At 35.5% G+C, this 18,555-nt stretch overlaps 1 protein-coding gene across 2 annotated transcripts in view; it reads right to left on the bottom strand.

Annotated features, from left to right (window-relative positions):
* The window catches only part of IKZF2 (IKAROS family zinc finger 2), a 193,036-nt gene that overhangs the window by 27,799 nt on the left and 146,682 nt on the right, over positions 1-18,555 (bottom strand). The window lies entirely within an intron of this gene.

The raw sequence follows: 18,555 nt of genomic DNA, 5'->3' as shown, positions 1-18,555 counted from the left end.
TCTTATAAAACCTAAAACACTTTGGTTTTTTGGGCCAGAATTTCCTTATTTATGAAATGAGGGCTTTGGGCCATATGATTAATCTCTAAACTTTTCCTGCTCTAATATTCTATGACTTTTGATACTTCTTACAGACTAGATTTCTTCTTTCTTGATGCTAATTGGAGGAAAAGGGCAGGGAAGAATACCTGACATTTTATAGAGGAAGCTCCCCGCAAGGTTTCTCCATAGGCCCTAAGCCCTGCAAAGTTGATTGTGGATGTTAGTGTTGGTTTGAGGGAACTTTCTCTGCAAAATCTAAAATACATGGTCAGTTCCATGCAAAATGGAAGAAAGAAGACACTGCAGAACCTGGAAAAGCCCAATACTTTTCCAACAGAAATCGCTACTGGGGCAATAGAATAAGCAGGGCATACACATACACAGGAGGGGAAAACCCCTCAGCGGCATATCCAGAATTCAAATCATTAGACATCCTCATGGTATCAATGATCCCCCCAAAGGGGTTTTCCACTGAAAAGACAAGATAAAAGATATCAAAATAAGTAATAAGGGATTCATTAAAATTACTTGAAAACCACAACCATGATACCTAAGTGGTCTTATAAGTTAGCACTGGAAGTTAAGAAATGGACAGGGAAAACTATGTCACAAGGGAATAGAAATAAAAAAAAAATCTAGCTAGGGAATATCTTCAAAACACTACATTAACATTTAAAAATGATGGTGGCTATTTCCATCATTCTGCCACATTAAAATATATGCTAATATGTAATCATTGAGCACAGACTTCCTGCCCCCCCTGGTATTTTGCCAAGCCAGAGTGCTAATTTCTGGACCAATAAAAATAACAATTAGGCCACAGGCCCTTAGGGACCCTTATCTGAGAAAATGAGACGCATAAACTAACATTGCTCCAAACTTGACTTTCCTTGTGGTGAGGATTTGCTTGTTTTCTCCCTCTTCTTTTATCTGGGATGCTGGCAAAAATTCTTCTCATAATAAGTTTGCTTTAATTATTATCAGGGAAAATGAACTGATCAAGTAACAGACATAAGAGAATGTAGAATCCTAGGACTATTAAGAACACATACTATTCTATGAATAATTCTCTGCCCTTTACTACCCTTCCCTAATCCATTTGATTTCTTAAAATTTTTTGGGGGAGGGGGGCAGGGCAATGAGGGTTAAGTGACTTGCCCAGGGTCACACAGCTAGTAAGTGTCAAGTGTCTGAGGCCGGATTTGAATTCAGGTCCTCCTGAATGCAGAGCCGGTGCTTTATCCACTGCGCAACCTAGCTGCCCCCTGATTTCTTAGAACTTTTGAAATTTTATCCCAAACCAGCCATATCCTAGACTCAGCCCAAGGAAGTCACCCAAGCCAGGTATATAGTCAGGAAAGGTTTAATGAATGAACCAAACAATAGATATTTGGGGCAACTAGGTGGTGCAGCTGGGCCTGGAGTCAGGAAGACTCATCTTCCTGAGTTCAAATCTGCCCTCAAAATACTTGACACTAGGCAAATCACGTAGCTGTTTTGCCTTAGTTTCCTCATCTGCAAAATGATCCCCGGGCTAAAATTACTCCCTACTCACCAGATTCCAAACTGCCAAATCTAATGGCTTTTTCTCAGTCCTTGTCCTCCTAGACTTTTCTACAGTCTCTGATGCTTCTGATCACTCTCTTCTCTTGGATAATCTCTCCTCTCTAAGTTTTCATGATGCTGCTTTCTGAGGTCTCCTCTACCTGATCACTGCTTCTCTGTCTCCATTGCTGGCTCTTCTTCCAGATCACACCCACTAAAACTGAGTGTTCCCAAGGGCCTATCCTGAATCTTCCTCTCTTCTCCATTACTATCTCATCCAATGATGGTTCAATTATCAGTTCTCGGCAGATGATTCTCAGATCTACATATCCAGTAGTAACCTCTTTCTTGAGCTCCAGTATTGAATCACCAACTGCATTTGGTACACCTTGGACTATATGTATTGTAAGCATCTCAAAACTTAACATGGCCAAAACAGAACTTATTATCTTTCTCCAACCCTATTCCTCTCCTATTACTGTTAAGGTTACAATCATTTGCTTAGTCACCCACACGTAACAATCTTTGTACCATCTTAGAGTCCTCTCTACATAGCCGATCTATTGCAATTTTTCTTTTGTCATTTCTAGCTTCACGATATCTCTCAACATGTCCATGTCTCTCTATTCTCCACATACTCATCCTTAATGCAGATGCTTATCACCGCACACTTTGGCTACTGCAATAGACTTCTGGTTGTACTTCCTGTCTTAAGTCTCTCCCTACTTCAATATATCATCCATTCAGCTGGCAAAGCAATCTTCCTAAAGCTCAATGTCATTCATTCACCTACTTAATAAACTCCAATGTTTCCCCATTAGCTCTAGCAGGAAATTATACACACACACACATATACACACACACACATATATATATATATAATATACATTCATTTACTTCTTATTCATTCATTAATTCATTATTTATTAGTGTTTGGCAAGCCCTTCATAACTTGTCTCCTTCCTACCTTACCAGTTTTCTTACATTTTATTCCCTCCCCAATTGACATTTTTTTTTAATCCAGAAAATCTACTTTCTTGCCTCCATATCATTTCTGCCTACTGGTTTCCCTGGCATCCTCCAAGACTCAGCTCAAGTCCTATCTTCTGCAGAACTTCTTTCCCAGTCTTCTTCCACCTCCCCCCACGGCACTGCTAATGAATTCTGGTTACGAGAGTAGAGAACATTTACCTATAAAGGCATATATGAAATAGCTATGAAGTATTAGGAGAGTACTAACAGTTGTAGAAAGTGTTTCATGTACAAATTATTCTTAACATGAATTTGAAAGAAATTAGGGATTACAAGAGGCAAAGGTGGGTGAAGAAGGAACCTACTGCAGGCATGGGATCCAGAAAATACAAAGTCATGGAGATGGGAAATGAAGTGCCATGTATGCGGATTTAAGAAGGGCTTTATACTTGAGGACAGATAAAACCATCAGATATACCCAGAATCATGCATGAATGGCTAAAACAGAACTCAGACCTCAGTAATCATGGTGGAAAACACTTCTATTGAGGCAAGTATTTTACTTTAAAACTTCTATTAAATATTTGACTAAACAGTGGGCAACTTCTGATATAAATGATATTACTATATATGTATGTTACTTCTTTCCCTCTACTGTCTCGCATATGCCTGTGTTCGTCACTAAAATTTAACTTTAGGGAAACCACCACCATCACATCATTAAATTCATAATACTTTAAAAGGGGATAATTATGCTCTAAATACTTTTTTTATTTGCAGGTAAATGTTTGATATTTAGTTTTATTTTCCCTACTGTCCTCATTCTTTCCCCTGCCATTTGGGAATCTTCCAAGATCTGGCAAGATAGTACAGGTTGTGGATGGACAGGTTTCTTTGACTCATCTACATGGATCAAATAGGAAAAATAAAGGAAAAGGGTGGAGGTTAGCTTTAACAACAACAACAACAAAAATGTGACGTGCTCTTCTGGTACTAAGTGAGTAATGAAGCTGGCATGTGGCCTCACCACTGGGCCATGGAGTTCCAAGCATGCCAAACCTGCAGACTCAGCTTTTTGGGAAGGCAAGGTGGGAAGGTTTTTCAAATACAGGTACAGGATTCAGATCTAGAATGGCTCTTGGAAATTATCTATTCCAACTTCCTCACTTTAAAGATGAAGAAAGTGATGCTTAGAAAGAAGATATTACACACAGAGGTATGTATGTGTGGCAGGGACACAAGTTGTCAGAGTTGGGTACAACACTGTCAGATCATTTGTAACTTCAGAGATGCTTCCAAAAGCATTTATCTAACAGAGTGGGCAAGAGCGGTGTCACTAAAAAGGACTTAGATGAATGAAGTCTTAGGATCTCTCCCTTTTGCTTTTGAACTCCTCCTTATGGGAATATAGAGTCAAGATCCCAGTTTATAGCTGATCTGATTGACATATTAAAAAGGCAAGTACAAGTTAGAAATGAGTTCTTTTCATTCCTGGTAGAATTTTTACCCCTCTCTTGAGACAGTGACCTTACCTTTGAAGTAAGAATTAGTATTTAACAAAAGACCTACAAACATACAACATATAGTAGCAAAAGAAAATGTTTCCTTTTCTGAAAACAAGAAACAATGTTACTGTTTTGGAATATTATGGATTTTTTTACTGGCTGACCTGACTCTAAATGGCTTGGAGATCCTGGTCAAGTTTCAATGGGCAGGGTCTAAGCATGCTTCTCTAGAATATGAACAGAAATAAAGATATTAGTCTTTTTCCCCCCAGTCTCTGTTACACAGTACATAGACAGGGATGAAGGATACTGACTCCACTCAGTGCACACTCGGTGTGCGAAATCAGCACAGCACAGTTATGCAAATCATGTGTGCAACTGACACTGCTTGTGTAATTCTTAGTGTAATCCACCTACCTCCACCAGCGCCTCCAGGAAGGAAGGAGGGGCAAAGGGTGGGGAAAGTTCACACTTGGGAGATCAAACAGTGAGTCGGTCAGATGCCAGTGCTTACAGATCAGGTGAAAACAGTTCCTTCTCATGGAAAGCCTCCAGGACAAATTTTACTATACTCAATTCAGGGTTATTACAAGGCAAGCAGTGAGCCATGCAGGAGCTGACTTTTGAGTCAGTACAAGTTGAACCACTGGTGTCCATCAGTATCCTAGCCCAGCATTATTCTAATACTGTTGTAGCTGCTAAATAATTTAGTGTACCAATTGATGGAAACATCCATAGTTCTGTTAATACAGGGTTTAAAAAATATTATTATCTTTTAAAAAACTGATTGCCATAATCTATGAGTTAAGTGCTATATTGACTCTTTTGTGTTAAAACATTTATATAAAACAGACAATAATACACATACAACATAGCTTCCAGTAACTTCCATATTCTAGAAGGTATAGTAAAAGGGCTTATATTTTTATTCGAAAGGGGCTTATAAAAATTCCAGTACCTTCTGTATTATAAGAAATCTAGGGGTCAATTGTGGCATATCTTCCTTCAATTATATCAGAAAAATGGATAATATGGTTTGGAAATCCTGGATGGCAGGATGAAGCAATGACAGAAGGGAGGTATAGGGAATACAAGAATAATACAACTCATCTTAATAACATCATACTCTTACTCAAAAGCTTTCAGTGACTTTCTCCTGCTCAACAAATGAAGCACAAATTCCTTAGCCTACCTTTCTAGAGAACCTTCACAAGTTGGTTTCAGACTACCTTTCCTGCCTTATCTCATTGTTCTTGAAATTTGCATTCCAGCCAATCTTTCCATGTGACTTGGCTATCCCTCAAGAATGCTTCATCGCCCCTCCCCACTGACCTTGTCCATCTCCATTTTTAAAAAGTCCTATCCATTCTTTGAGATCCAACTCAAAAGGTAGCTTCTTTATGAAGTTTTCCTTCCCACCTTTCAGAAAGAAGCTCTCACTTCCACAGAATTTGTTTCGATTCAGTCAATGAACGCTTTCTCTAGTTACGTAATTCTTCACCTTTTTTTCTCTTAGCTAAACAGTTAACTAAAATCCTCCTTCCTCTCCTGCTCTTCAACTTCTCTCTTCATTTTTTGCACTTCTTTTTTTTTTTTCTGAGGCAATTGGGGTTAAGTGACTTGCCCAGGGTCACATAGCTAGTAAGTGTTAAGTGTCTGAGGCTGGGTTTGAACTCAGGTACTCCTGAATCCAGGGTTGGTGCTTTATCCACTGCGCCATCTAGCTGCCCCTTTTGCACTTTTCTAAAAGGGTTTCCCCATCATTTTCTTCATTTATTCTTTTATTTTTCTGCATACATTAAACTTTAATTTTTTGATACATGGTCCTTATACTTACTTATTCCTTCTTTAGTCTCTGTTCCTATGGAATTAAAGCTTCTAAAGTATCCACTTTGAGTTCCTTCTTCTAAACAATTTCTATGCTATTGCCATGTGAGCTAGTACCTAATCCTTTTTTTCCTGTCATCTTAGAAGTGTCAATTCCTGCATGGACAGAAGTATGGGCCCATGGTAGACACCTTCTTTCATCCCTGATTTTGCAGTCTATCTCTACCCTCTAGTTCTCCCCATGATCATTTTATTTACCATTTTTAATGTAATCTTCTCTAAGGGCCCATGCCCTTTCACCCTTCTGATTGCTGGTTTTCCCTATGAGTTCTACTTCCCCTGGAGGGGCAATATTCTCTCAGGGATAGTTGTCTCTCTGAGTATCAAATCCTGGCATATTTTTACCCACTGAAAAGTCTTTATATCTCTCCTCCTCTAGGAGTATTCTTCTGTGGGACCTCCTTGACAAATGAATCAAGATTTTCCCCCTTTCTTTCAATCTTTCCATTTGCCACTTTACCCATTCTCCTATAGCCCCTCTTCTTACTGTCAAAGAGTTCAAAATCAGGAACTAATTTCTCAGTAAAAATGACATTAAAAGAAAGGCATTACCATCTACTTTGCCACTGTACTCTAAGGACCATGGAACCTTTCCATTTGACTTGCAGCTGAAACCCTCCTTTTGTCCTGGAGAAGAAAGGCTATCTTCATTTTCTTTTTGTATTCCTAGCATTTAGCACAGTGCTTTGCACACAGTAAGCACTTAAAAATGCTTTCTTCATTGATTCCGGAGAGCCCACAGGAACTATTTTCCCTTCATTGTTTACCACTGACTTGATCAAGGTAAATCACGCATTTTCCTCCTTCTTCATCTTCCCCTCTTCTCTCACATTAGGCTACAGGGCGATGAGGTTTTCAGTTTATAGCAATTCTAGTTGGCTACTCCTGATATACAGAAGGTGATGGGGCTCCACGTTAGTTGAGAAAATGCTGAGGCAATGCTTTATACCTATGTAAGGGATGGAGCTGATGCCAAAGCTTCTAGGGAGGGATGTGTATAGTTTTAGACATTCTTTAAGAGAAGCATATCGAGAGAGGAAGATTCTGGAAGTTGGGAATTAGGAAAAACCGGTTTCTCAATATGTCTCTGATTAGCCACTTTCGTCCCTAAAAACTTTAGAAAGAATATTTCCTGAATGATATTAAGTCATCTCTCTCTTGATCTGAGCTGAGATCTCATTTCAGTCTCATTTCAAGACCTCATTCATTCTTGTTTTTGTGGGGCAATCAGGGTTAAGTGACTTGCCCAAGGTCACACAGATAGTAAGTGTCAAGTGTCTGAGGCTGGATTTGAACTCAGGTCCTCCTGAATTCAGGGCCGGTGCTTTATCCATTGTGCCACCTAGCTGCCCCCAACCTCATTCAATCTTGTAGATCCTCTGTTATATTTTAATCTGTGTAACTTCTCTGATTTCTGTCTGCGGCTTTACTTGGACAAATAGGTTTTGTTTGCTATTTAAAAAAAAGAAAAAGACCATGCTCTAAGTCATGCCTTCTTAAACTTTTTTCCACTGGCAACCCCTTTTCACCCAAGAAATTTTTATGCAACCCTGGGTATATAGGTATATAAAATAGGTATACATAACCTTTAATTGTTGGAAAATATTTCACAACCCCCATATTCAGTTAAGAAGCTTTATACTAAGTCATAGAGAATTTATGACCTATGTCAATGACAAGAATGTCCACAATGAAAAAATGAAGTCAGATCCATGAAACATTCACTAATCTGGCTGAGATAATCACTTTTTTAGAATTAAGAATAAATATATTAAAGAGGAGAGTATTTATGATGAGTCAATATTATCTTTTCCCATACCTCAAGAAAGAATTTGGGGGGGGGCAGGGCAATGAGGGTTAAGTGACTTGCCCAGGATCACACAGCTAGTAAGTGTCAAGTGTCTGAAGCCAGATTTGAACTCAGGTCTTCCTGAATCCAGGGCCGGTGCTTTATCCACTGCGCCACCTAGCTGCCCCAAGAAAGAATTCTGAAGACTATTATATATATATAAAATTTACCAAAAAAGGCAAAAATCACCTATATCTTAATCTAACCCAACATTCCTTTTGAAAACTATTTTCAGGGATATGAAGAAGCATTCCAAAATCTTTTTTTTTTAAACTAGCTTTCTTCTTTCCCCACAATGTCTCACACAGTACATGACATACAACCCAATAAATGGTTGTTAATTGACTGAACTTATGCTAAAGGTGAATGGGCCACATATATTATTATTATGATGCTTACACCCCTGAAAAAAGAAGTAGTTTCAAAGAAAGTGCTTCATAAACCCTAAAAAGTGTGATTAAGAAGAATTTAAAGAGTAAAACCCCACACTTACATAATATTTTGATTTGCAAAGGGCTTTACTCACAACAATCATGTAAGGTAAGTAATAATTATCTATCTTGAGGCAGTATGGTATTGAATAGTGTGCTAGCTGCTGGTATTAGGAAGATCTGGGCATAAATTCTATCTCTGACATTTACAAGCTATGTGACATGTACTTTTCTTTAGTTCATCCATCTATAAAATGAAGTTAATTAAGCTGGTAGTCCCTTCCTACCATACAGGGACTTTGTAAGGCTAAAATAAAATAAGAATGTGTGCAGTACATTTCAGACCTTAAAGTGCTATAGATATATACCAACCTCCTCATACTACTACCACTACCACCATCATTTTTATTTTTTTATTCCACAGGTTTCTCACCGTGATTCAGAAGATTAAGTAACTTGAGTATAGTCAGAAAGATAGTCAATTAGTTAGTCTGGGAACTAGGCTTAACAGAATGATAAACCTTCTCCAGAAAAGAATTTTATTCTGTAGGTTCTCTGCCATACTGAATTAAATCCAATTCAACAAATACTCAAATACTGGAGAATGGTGAAATTTAAGGCACTAAAATAAAATGAAAAAGGAAATCACACATAGAGCTCAAGCATTCTTATCAACATTATATACCATATGACATTCATTAGTCATTCCACCAGGAAAAAATGACCAGAATCATACTCTCATGTGGATATGCAGTGGACTTGCCAGTCAGTTAGTAAAGAAGCATTTATTAAATGCTTGCTATGCAACAGCTCCATGCTATCTACTCAGCCTTATGGAATACTAGTTGATATGTAGCTCCAAAGTCATATCTTTCCACATAGAAGGGTAGGGACTGATTTTGCCTTTCCTTATCAACATTTTAACATCCACAAATATAAAATGAAAAAGAATCGTGGAAAGAAGTGTCATTTTCTGATAGCATATCAAAAACTAAATATGAATTAACTATGCAATGTTACTTTAAAGATAATACCACAAAAGACAAATAAGTTACTACCTTCATCCTAATAAGTAAATTGTACAGTAATTACCACATGCCTAAGATCACAGGATTTAAATCTGGCACGGATGTTTTAGATCACCTAATCCAACTCCAACATTTTACAAGTTTACATTTTGCAAACCAAGGCTGAGTGTGGAAATGATTTGCCTAAGGTCACAAACGTAGTAAGTAGCAGTCACTCCAAATCCAGGGCTACTCAATCCCATTCGTGTTCACAAGATATTATCCTTTCTGGAGCTTCGTAAGATTAAAAAAAACATGTAGTAAGCTGGAAAAGGGTTTTAAAGAAAAGAAAGTATATATACCACCACAGTCAAAACCCAAAGATTAAATGGTTGGAAAATAAAATATAAGGAAAGGGGAAAATTAATTGATGTTATTTAGTCTAGAGAGAAGAAATATTCGGTTAGTTCAATTTGAAAGAACATGGTATTGGTCAGCCAAAGTCTCATGTTCAGTCCCTTTATAACTAAAATAAGTTAGTTTTGTCCAGTTTAGAAGATACAAATAATAATCTTAGGCAAAAAGCATGAAAATTTATGAGAGGGACTGATCTAGATAGTAACACAAATCATCCCCAATATATTATCACTATTGGGGAGAAAAACAAACAAATCTCAGTGTAAATATCCTACTGATGTCATCTAGGTAGGGTAGCACATTATTAGAGAAGACTGAATAGCCAGTCATTCGATATTTATTGAAGGATCCATTATAGTACATGTGAAGCTCTATACTATTTCAAAAGGAAGAAAACCTGCCCTTTGTCTTTAAAGAAACTAAAATCTAAAAGAGAGGTGACAGTATTTCAATAGGTGGGAATATAGAAGATCTACTTGTGCAGTTTCTCTTAATGAGGATTATGGTTTACATTATAGATTGGATACCAAGAAAGGGGGGGTGGGAAGACACCAAAGCAGTTTGCTAAACATTCAATACATTACAAAGCCAGGCAGTATAACCAAGTTCCATGTAGGGCCTTAGAAATAAACTAGAGCCATACATACACATATACATACCTATATGTGCATACATGTACAGATGTGTATGTATGTATGTGTATGTAGATCTCTCCAGACCAATTCATATCTACAATCCAGGATCTCTACTAGATGCATATTGACTTAGAAAACCACAAGTTAACATTATCTTTGTTGTATTGTATTTTTATTTATTTTGTTAAACATTTCCCAATGACAATTTGCTTTAGGACTACATTTAGGGGTTCGTGGGCTACTTGTGACCAGTAAGCTGGAATTTGACATAAATAGAGTAAGTGGCTTCTGAAAGTTCTTCCATATTCTATGTACTTAAGAATGATGGGTATACATATAAACTCTGAGAAAGCTAAAAACAAAAGTATTAAAAATGGATATCAATCAGGAATCACATAAAAGGACAAACATTGACATGTACTTAAAAAACCTCAGAGTAAATCCTGCATATCTAAAATTAGTAACTGAGCAAAACTAATAATTAGCAAAAAATTTATGTTGCAGAATTTACAAGGAAATTTTGCTTGAAAGACTAAAACATCCTAATTTCATCTCTTTAGAAAAATGGGAAGTCTAGGAATGTAGTAAATTGAACATATTTTCAGACTTTTTTTGTATTACTTAGTTTTGCTTATTTTTTCCTCTTCTTATTTTGTCTTTAAAAGTATTATTTGTTACTTGAGATGGCTGTCTGAGAGAAAAAGAGTGAGGGGATTCCAGGAAGAATTTTGGTGATATAAAAATAAGATACCAATGAAAGCTTACTTTAAAAATAATTATCAGAAAGCATCCAAGGAAGCTTTTATTATTTTCTTATTTCTAAAAAACACAATTTCTTTGTTTTTCAGCTGATAATCATCTCAAAAGTTCTGTAGCTATTAGATTTGAAAACCTGAGAGACATAATAAATGTGAAAAACATTTTTCAAGTGTTCACTGTATATAGGAGCAGTGTACTATGTTTTGGAAGAGACATAAAAAATTAGATACCACATGGTTCCTGGTCTCATGGAATTTAGATGAATAAGAAATATTTGTTTATAATTTAGTAATTTTTCAATATTTTTCAAATAACTAACTTTGATTATTATGATATCTTAGTATGTTGGAAAATTTAAAAATTAATGTTGGCCAACCAACAGTCTCACTTTCAAGAAAACAGATGTTAATTAACATTCAAGCTTGTATGAGACCTATTATTTCTCTCCTTTTGTTGTGAAAGCCACTACAGAAGAATGTATGACAGTATAGAAAAATTAAATACAATTTGAATAAATGCCAAAAAATATAAACTTGTACTTTATTTTGTGGTGGTGGCCACAGCAAGGTGGAATGTACAGAGCACTGGACCTGGAATCAAGAAGACCTTGATTCAAAGCAGACCTCAAACACCAGGGAAAAATCACTTAATTTATGCCTGCTTCAGTTTACTCAACTATAAAATGCTGCTAATAATAATAGCACTTATATCCATCTTAGAGTTGTTGATACGATCAAATGAAGTAATATTTTAAAACTACTTAGCACAGTGGCTGGTATATAGTAAGTATTTAACAAACACTTGTTTTCGTCCTTCCTTTATTTGAGCCCAACCTAACCACGGTCTGTATAAAGAGGATAGTAACACTAATCTGAAAAAATACAGAATTTAGAGTATGCTGGGAACTTATAAATCACTACTTAGTTCTAGTTCAACCCCTTTATCTTATAGAAACAATAGGTGACACTCCAAATCCCATAAGTAGCAAGAAACACAGTCAGGATTCAAACAGGCTTTGTGACCCCAAATCCAGTGTTCTTTCTACCATACCAAGCTAGTTCTTTGCAGATTTTTCTTTAACAACATAGACGCCAAACATTATTTTTATTGATTTGAGTTTACAGCTTAATTAAAATATCATTCTCCCTAGAGTATCAGATTTAATAGGATTAATTGAAAAGGTAATAGGTAACATAAAAGCCATGAATTAAAGGTCCAGTAATGGAGGATACATAAACCAACGTCACAAGTAACAAACAAATCCAATTGATTGTTTTCCTTTGGCATCATCAATCGATCAGCTGTTTCCCTGCAAGAAGCTCTGAAAGTTTGTCGGTTTAAATTTATGTTAAGCATATTCAATAACAATGTGAATAATAAAAATAATAGCAGATGTCTGATAAGATGGGGGAATATGTACATTTAATCCTCATGTTCTCTTAAACTTCTCTAAAAGAGAAATTAAATCCCTCTCCTTAAACATGCTCATGCCACCCATCATTCACAAGCAGACCCACAAGTCCTCTATAAACTCACCTCACTCCCATCCCACTTTTTGTCTTCCCCATGCTGAAGAAAATCAAAAGGCAGAAGTTTTCTCTGACTGGGACAATATTGAGGTATCATACTCTACTGCAACAGAACTCATGTTGAAAACTAACAATTAGAGGGAACTAGAATAACATACCAGAGAGTGTGTGGATCCACCATTCTGGTAAATCAAAGGGCCAGTTCTGCCAACTCAGAACTCACTTGGGGCCAGATTGAAGTTGGTGAAATATGAATTAACCAGAATGGGAAGAGGCCAAGATGTCTTTGACATCTAGTCCCTCGGGGCAACTGTAATAAAGGGTAAGGAGTCAAAGAATGAGCAGAAAACTCAGTTAGAGGCCTTAAGTGTAAACAGATAAGGATAAACAGGAAATATATTATAACATAAGGGAATATGGCTTCCAGATCAACTAAAAGATTCCAGAACCTTATGAGTAAGTATGGTAAGGCCGAGAGAGAGAGAGAGAGAGAGAGAGAGAGAGAGAGAGTTAACACTTGATGAGGCAGAAGACATTGCCAATTCACAACAGAACATAGAACTGTAGTAGAATGTATCCTAAACAGTTTAAAGAGAAATAAGAATTATGAAAAGAGAATTCATGGGCTTCACGAAGTTTATCGTAGAAGGGAAAAAAAATCCACAATGGCAAATGAAACCAGAGAGAAAACTTATTGGAATGCAAATACACGGAAGCGATAGTCTGGAAGAAGAAAAGCAGAATCAATAATGTTAAAGGAAAAACAGTCTTCATACAATCAAAACACATAGATTCTGAAGACAGCATGCACAGAAACAACTTAAGGATTATAGGTGTCTCAGAAGAATACAGGTCAGAAAAATTTGAACACTTCAATCCAAGAAATAATATAACAAAACTGCCCAGAACTTCAAAACAGAGAAATAAGTAAAAAAAAGGACCCTGAACATTTCAATACAGTAAATAATATAAAACAACTGTTCTGAACTTCTGAACACAAAAATAGGACTGAAATATCACAGACTAATTTTGCCTACCAGTGAATCAATGTTTTTGTGGGATTAAACTGCAGAATGGGAGGGCACGTAAAAGAGGAAAACGGAGGAAGACAGAGAGGAATGTGTGATATCCTTAAGCAAGTCAATGTTTAACAATGAAAGGAAAATAATTCTTGTAGTCTATTGGAAAGAAGAGAGACTACAGGAAAATGGGCAAGGATGTAAAGCGAGGGACTGAAATGGGGGGAAATGGAGAAATATTGTTCTAGTATTGGGAGGGAGTACCACAAAAGAACACTTCCATGGTGGAGAGACATATTTTAAGGGCAACTGACCATCAGAAGAAGAACACATGGACACCAAGAGGAGATTTCAGGGCAAATGGGAAAAAATGTGACTATGGGAAAGTTAATGTTAATAAAGAACTACACAAGCAAGCACATAGATATAATACTCTATCACCTAAACAACTGCTATTTCTAAGAGTGAGGCACAATAGGAAAAAAGGGCCAAGTGAAAGATCTACAAAGGCAGCAATGTAGAAATTGTTGAGAAGAGGGAGTCCAAACATTTCAAAAATAAGATTAGGCATTTATTTTTAAGGTTTGTGGACAATTCCAAGTTTAGAGACTAATAAGAATCAAGAGGTAAGGGCCATATCATTTTCAAAATTCCAATTCCATAACTTTGCTATGATAATGTTTTGAAAAGGAAAATGTATATTCTTCATATGGATGAAGAAATAAATTAAATGAAAATCAATGTGATATATTCTATATTTCTGGGCCAGTAAATGCCCAAGTTTAGTATTTTATAGTTCTTATTAAAAACTTTACATTGTGAACTTGAGGTGGTATGGGCAGGAGAAGAGAAAGGCTTAGAATGTCATTCCATCTTTTATACAACAGAGTCTAAGTTTATCTTTGAGATCTTTAGTAGGCTTGTTGGCTGGTGTATTTAGCCAAAACTTCTTTAAATGGAGAATATACAAGCTATCCTATTTACTTATTCTTCAAGCACTTATTTTTCTTTAAATTTAAAAATTACAAGTTTTACCATAGACATCCATTTTCTTTGGTTGGGCTGTTGTGATAAAGTAAGAGTCTAACAAGGTAGTCAATAGCTCTATATGGATAAATTTATGCCAACAAAAATTATGACTGTTATAAAAAAAGAAATTCTTACTAATGAAAGCAAAAATCTGCTGTCTCTTTCCTCAAATCTCTCTGTAAATATCTGTATGTCTACATGTTGTATACAGTAGAATAAAAGCTACTTGAGGACAGGGACTCTTTCTATTATAGTTCTTTGATATCCCAGCACCTACCATGATGCCTTACACACAATATATAATTAATGTAATTTTTGATGAAATGAATTGAAAATCTGTGAAATCAAAATGAAATGAGATATAATCCTAGGTTACTAAGAAAAATCACATTCAGCTCATAATTGGACATCTCAACAAAACAACAAATGGCATAAATTAAGGAACTACATTAAAATAATATAATCTTATTCTGACAAAAAGCATAACTAGAAGAATTTATAGAAAATGTAGAAATCATAATTTATACATTAATTACACCAAGAATATGTAAGCAGCAGACATATAATAAAACATTTATGTATATGTGTGCATGTGTGTATACACACATATCTTTACAAGAGTGATAAAAATGTCTTTTTATTTGAAAACAAATTCCTATTTTCTAAGTGTCAAGATGTTTAAAAATTAATCTTATTACTAACAGATATCACTATACATGACAAATTTAAGAGAACCTCAAAGCATATAAAACAAAAATATGAGAAATAAAGAAGGCAACTATAAGGAAATCATTATATAACCTTGTTAGAAATAATTTTGTTTGTTCCAATGTACTTTTAAACAGGTTTATAAACAACAACAAAAGGCAAAGTCCCTTCAAGGAGAATTTTAGAAGTAGTTAGGGGCTAGTCACTTACTTAAAGTGCAATCATTAGCACTCCATACAAATGAGCTCTATGACTTAAAGATTCCTTAATTGGAGAAAGACAATTTCAGGGCAAGGGTTTCCTGCTTTTTCCCCCTTTGCTCACAGGGCAAGTAAAAATCACCACAGGGAAATTTTGGGTTTTGGAGCCTTGGTACAGAGGTAGCCATATAGAATGAGGGAGGTTTAGTTTATAGGTAATGAATAGATAACTAGAACTGGCTTGTAGCAGGAGATGCATAAATACCTTGTCTGTTCAATAGTAAACTGGGGAACCCTTTGACCCTGCTCTTGGGCTGAAAGGGCCTAAAAAGGTAAAACAAGGCTTGTACTCTCCAAAGGTGCTTGCTTATAAAGTAAAAGTTGAAAGAAGCAGCAAGATTTGAGAACAAGCCTGAAGCACTACAAATGAGAAAAAAAAGACAAAAAGAGAGTCGGGTTTATATAATAAAGACAATCACTACTGTATATATGTAATTTTATAATTTACATTTTTAAATATATTATTTTATAAACTATTATTACTAATAGTTGAGTCTAATGAGTGAAAATTGTCCTACATAAATTTTGTTTATAACCAATTATAAACAAATATATATTCTAGCAATTATAATCAGTCTTTCCTATTTCTTTAAGATTTGATCACTAAAATAAGTTAAATAATTTAGAAGGACATCACCACAGAAATTTTCTGAGCTGGACAGGATCTTAAGTCACCTCATTCAACTCTTTAATTTTACAAATAAAGAAACTAATGCCCCAAGAGGATTTAATTTATCACCTGGTTAGAGTTCAGAGTGAGAACTAGAATCCATGCCTCCTAATTTTCCTCATCATTACTCTTTCAAGCTCCCACCTTAGAAATAAGCTATTATTTCTAAAGTACTTTAAAATGTCCTATCAGTCTATTGCTGGTAAATCTAAAATTTAAATATATTTTAATATAAAGTTAAATTTCTGTCTAAAGCACAACATAAAAGGGGCTTAATCATGTGTTTTACCTTTTATTTTTCTGCAATGGTTTTGTGCAATTAAACCAAGACGTCACCACTTACTCATGGACAGGTAGCACCCCAGAGGGGAATAAAAAGGGGAAGGGAAAGAGCATTCATTGGCTTTAATTCACCAACCTATTAAGTAATGACAGACATCACAGCAGCATACTAAGGTCATACATGCTTCACCAATGCTAAGTGCATTTATTTATTTGTTTGTTTGTTTATTTTTAATTAATTTATGTTTTGCAGGGCAGTGGGGGTTAAGTGACTTGCCCAGGGTCACACAGCTAGTAAGTGTCAAGTGTCTAAGGCCGGATTTGAACTCAGGTACTCCTGAATCCAGGGCCAGTGCTTTATCCAAGTGCATTTATTTTAATGAAAAGAATGTTGAGAAATAATGGTGGTATTTATCAAGTTAGTAATTAGAGTCAAGTTAAACCATGTAAAGTGAGAAATGAATGGTAGAAAAACAACCAAACAAACAAATGAATAAAGAAAAAAATGACATTACCATAAAAAACAAGAATATCAAAATCTTTTAGAAAAATACAAACAGGTCTTATATTCAGAGCATAAATAAGATCATAAAAATTAGTCTATCAAGCATATATTTTGAAAATCTACAATGTGTCAACAATAATTAGGAAACAAACTAGTACTAGTCTATTGACTATTGTCTATTGGATATTGACAGCCTTAGAAGTTTGAGAATCTGCCAAATGGCTACCTAAAATTTGACTTCATATGTAGAATGGGCATGATAGTAATTTTAGGCACCACAGCTATATCTGAGGAGCAGATCATGAGAAGTAAAAAACAATAAAGTATCCCTATGGTGGATGCTAACTCTACAAACTAAAAGCAATGGAATTTTATAGGATATGAGAGAGGAGGCATATATATATATATATATATATGCTATTTTATGCAATAACCATATTTCTTTATGTCAGTAAACTATTTCTGGTCATTTAAATCAAATAATACTTTAAGTATAAAAGTGAATATGGCCAAAAGAAATCCATGGTGACTAAATGCTTTAGAAAAAAAAAAGAATCTATTTAAAGCAACCAGTCTTTTCATCGGTTATTCTTATTTTTTAAGTGCAGAATTTTCTACAATTTTTTTCTTGCAATTTTGAAATTTAGGATTTTTTAAATCAACTACATCTTTACATAAAATATTATATTTTAGAAACACATTTAACAACTTAAACAGAAAAGAGAGCAAAATAATTCACTCAAATATATTTCCTGCCTTTATCGCAACCTTTATTGTTATTGATTGAACTTTTCTGACATCAGACAATTCAGAAATTAAAGTGCGAAAATATTGTAAACCCCTGGCATCCTTGTTAAAAGGCCAAGTAAAGCAGGAGAAATCTTAAAAATGTAATATAAGCATTACTTTACAAACCACAGCACTCTGTAATATGACTTGTCATTTTAGATAAAAACAGCACTTCCATCATGTCTCTACATTAAAATTAAAATTTAATGTGTCATGATGGGCAGGAGTATATAAAATGAGCATGACAGGATTCTATATTAATTTTCCTCCTCTAACTTCTTTGTTAGGGCTGTACATGCTAAAAGTCAAATGAGATTCATTCAGTCTTGCAAGTACAAGCTGAAACAAGTTAAAAAAAAAACCCAACAACCCACTGAGAGATGTTTTGCTTTTTTTTTCGTCCCCCACCCCCACCCCGCCCTTTGCAGCATTACTGGAATTAAGTGCCCATTCTCTATTTTTATGATGATGTATGAAGCCGGAAAAAAGAGAGATACATGACCATATACTGACAGTAGTTACAGAGCCAAAGTATCACACAGCTAATACTACAACTCTGCTTTTAACAGCCAGTTTTCTGATGAGGACCATTCTCAAGTTTACCAGTAGCAGTGATGGAGCACCCAACTCCTGTTCATATGGGCATCTGTGGCTTAACTTAAAGTTAAATTACCAGGGCTTTCCCTCCCCTCTATACAGCAGCTGGATCATGACA

Source organism: Dromiciops gliroides, chromosome 3, assembly GCF_019393635.1.
Source record: "Dromiciops gliroides isolate mDroGli1 chromosome 3, mDroGli1.pri, whole genome shotgun sequence".
NCBI classification, from domain to species: domain Eukaryota; kingdom Metazoa; phylum Chordata; class Mammalia; order Microbiotheria; family Microbiotheriidae; genus Dromiciops; species Dromiciops gliroides.
This window is presented reverse-complemented; position numbering and strand designations above follow the sequence as displayed.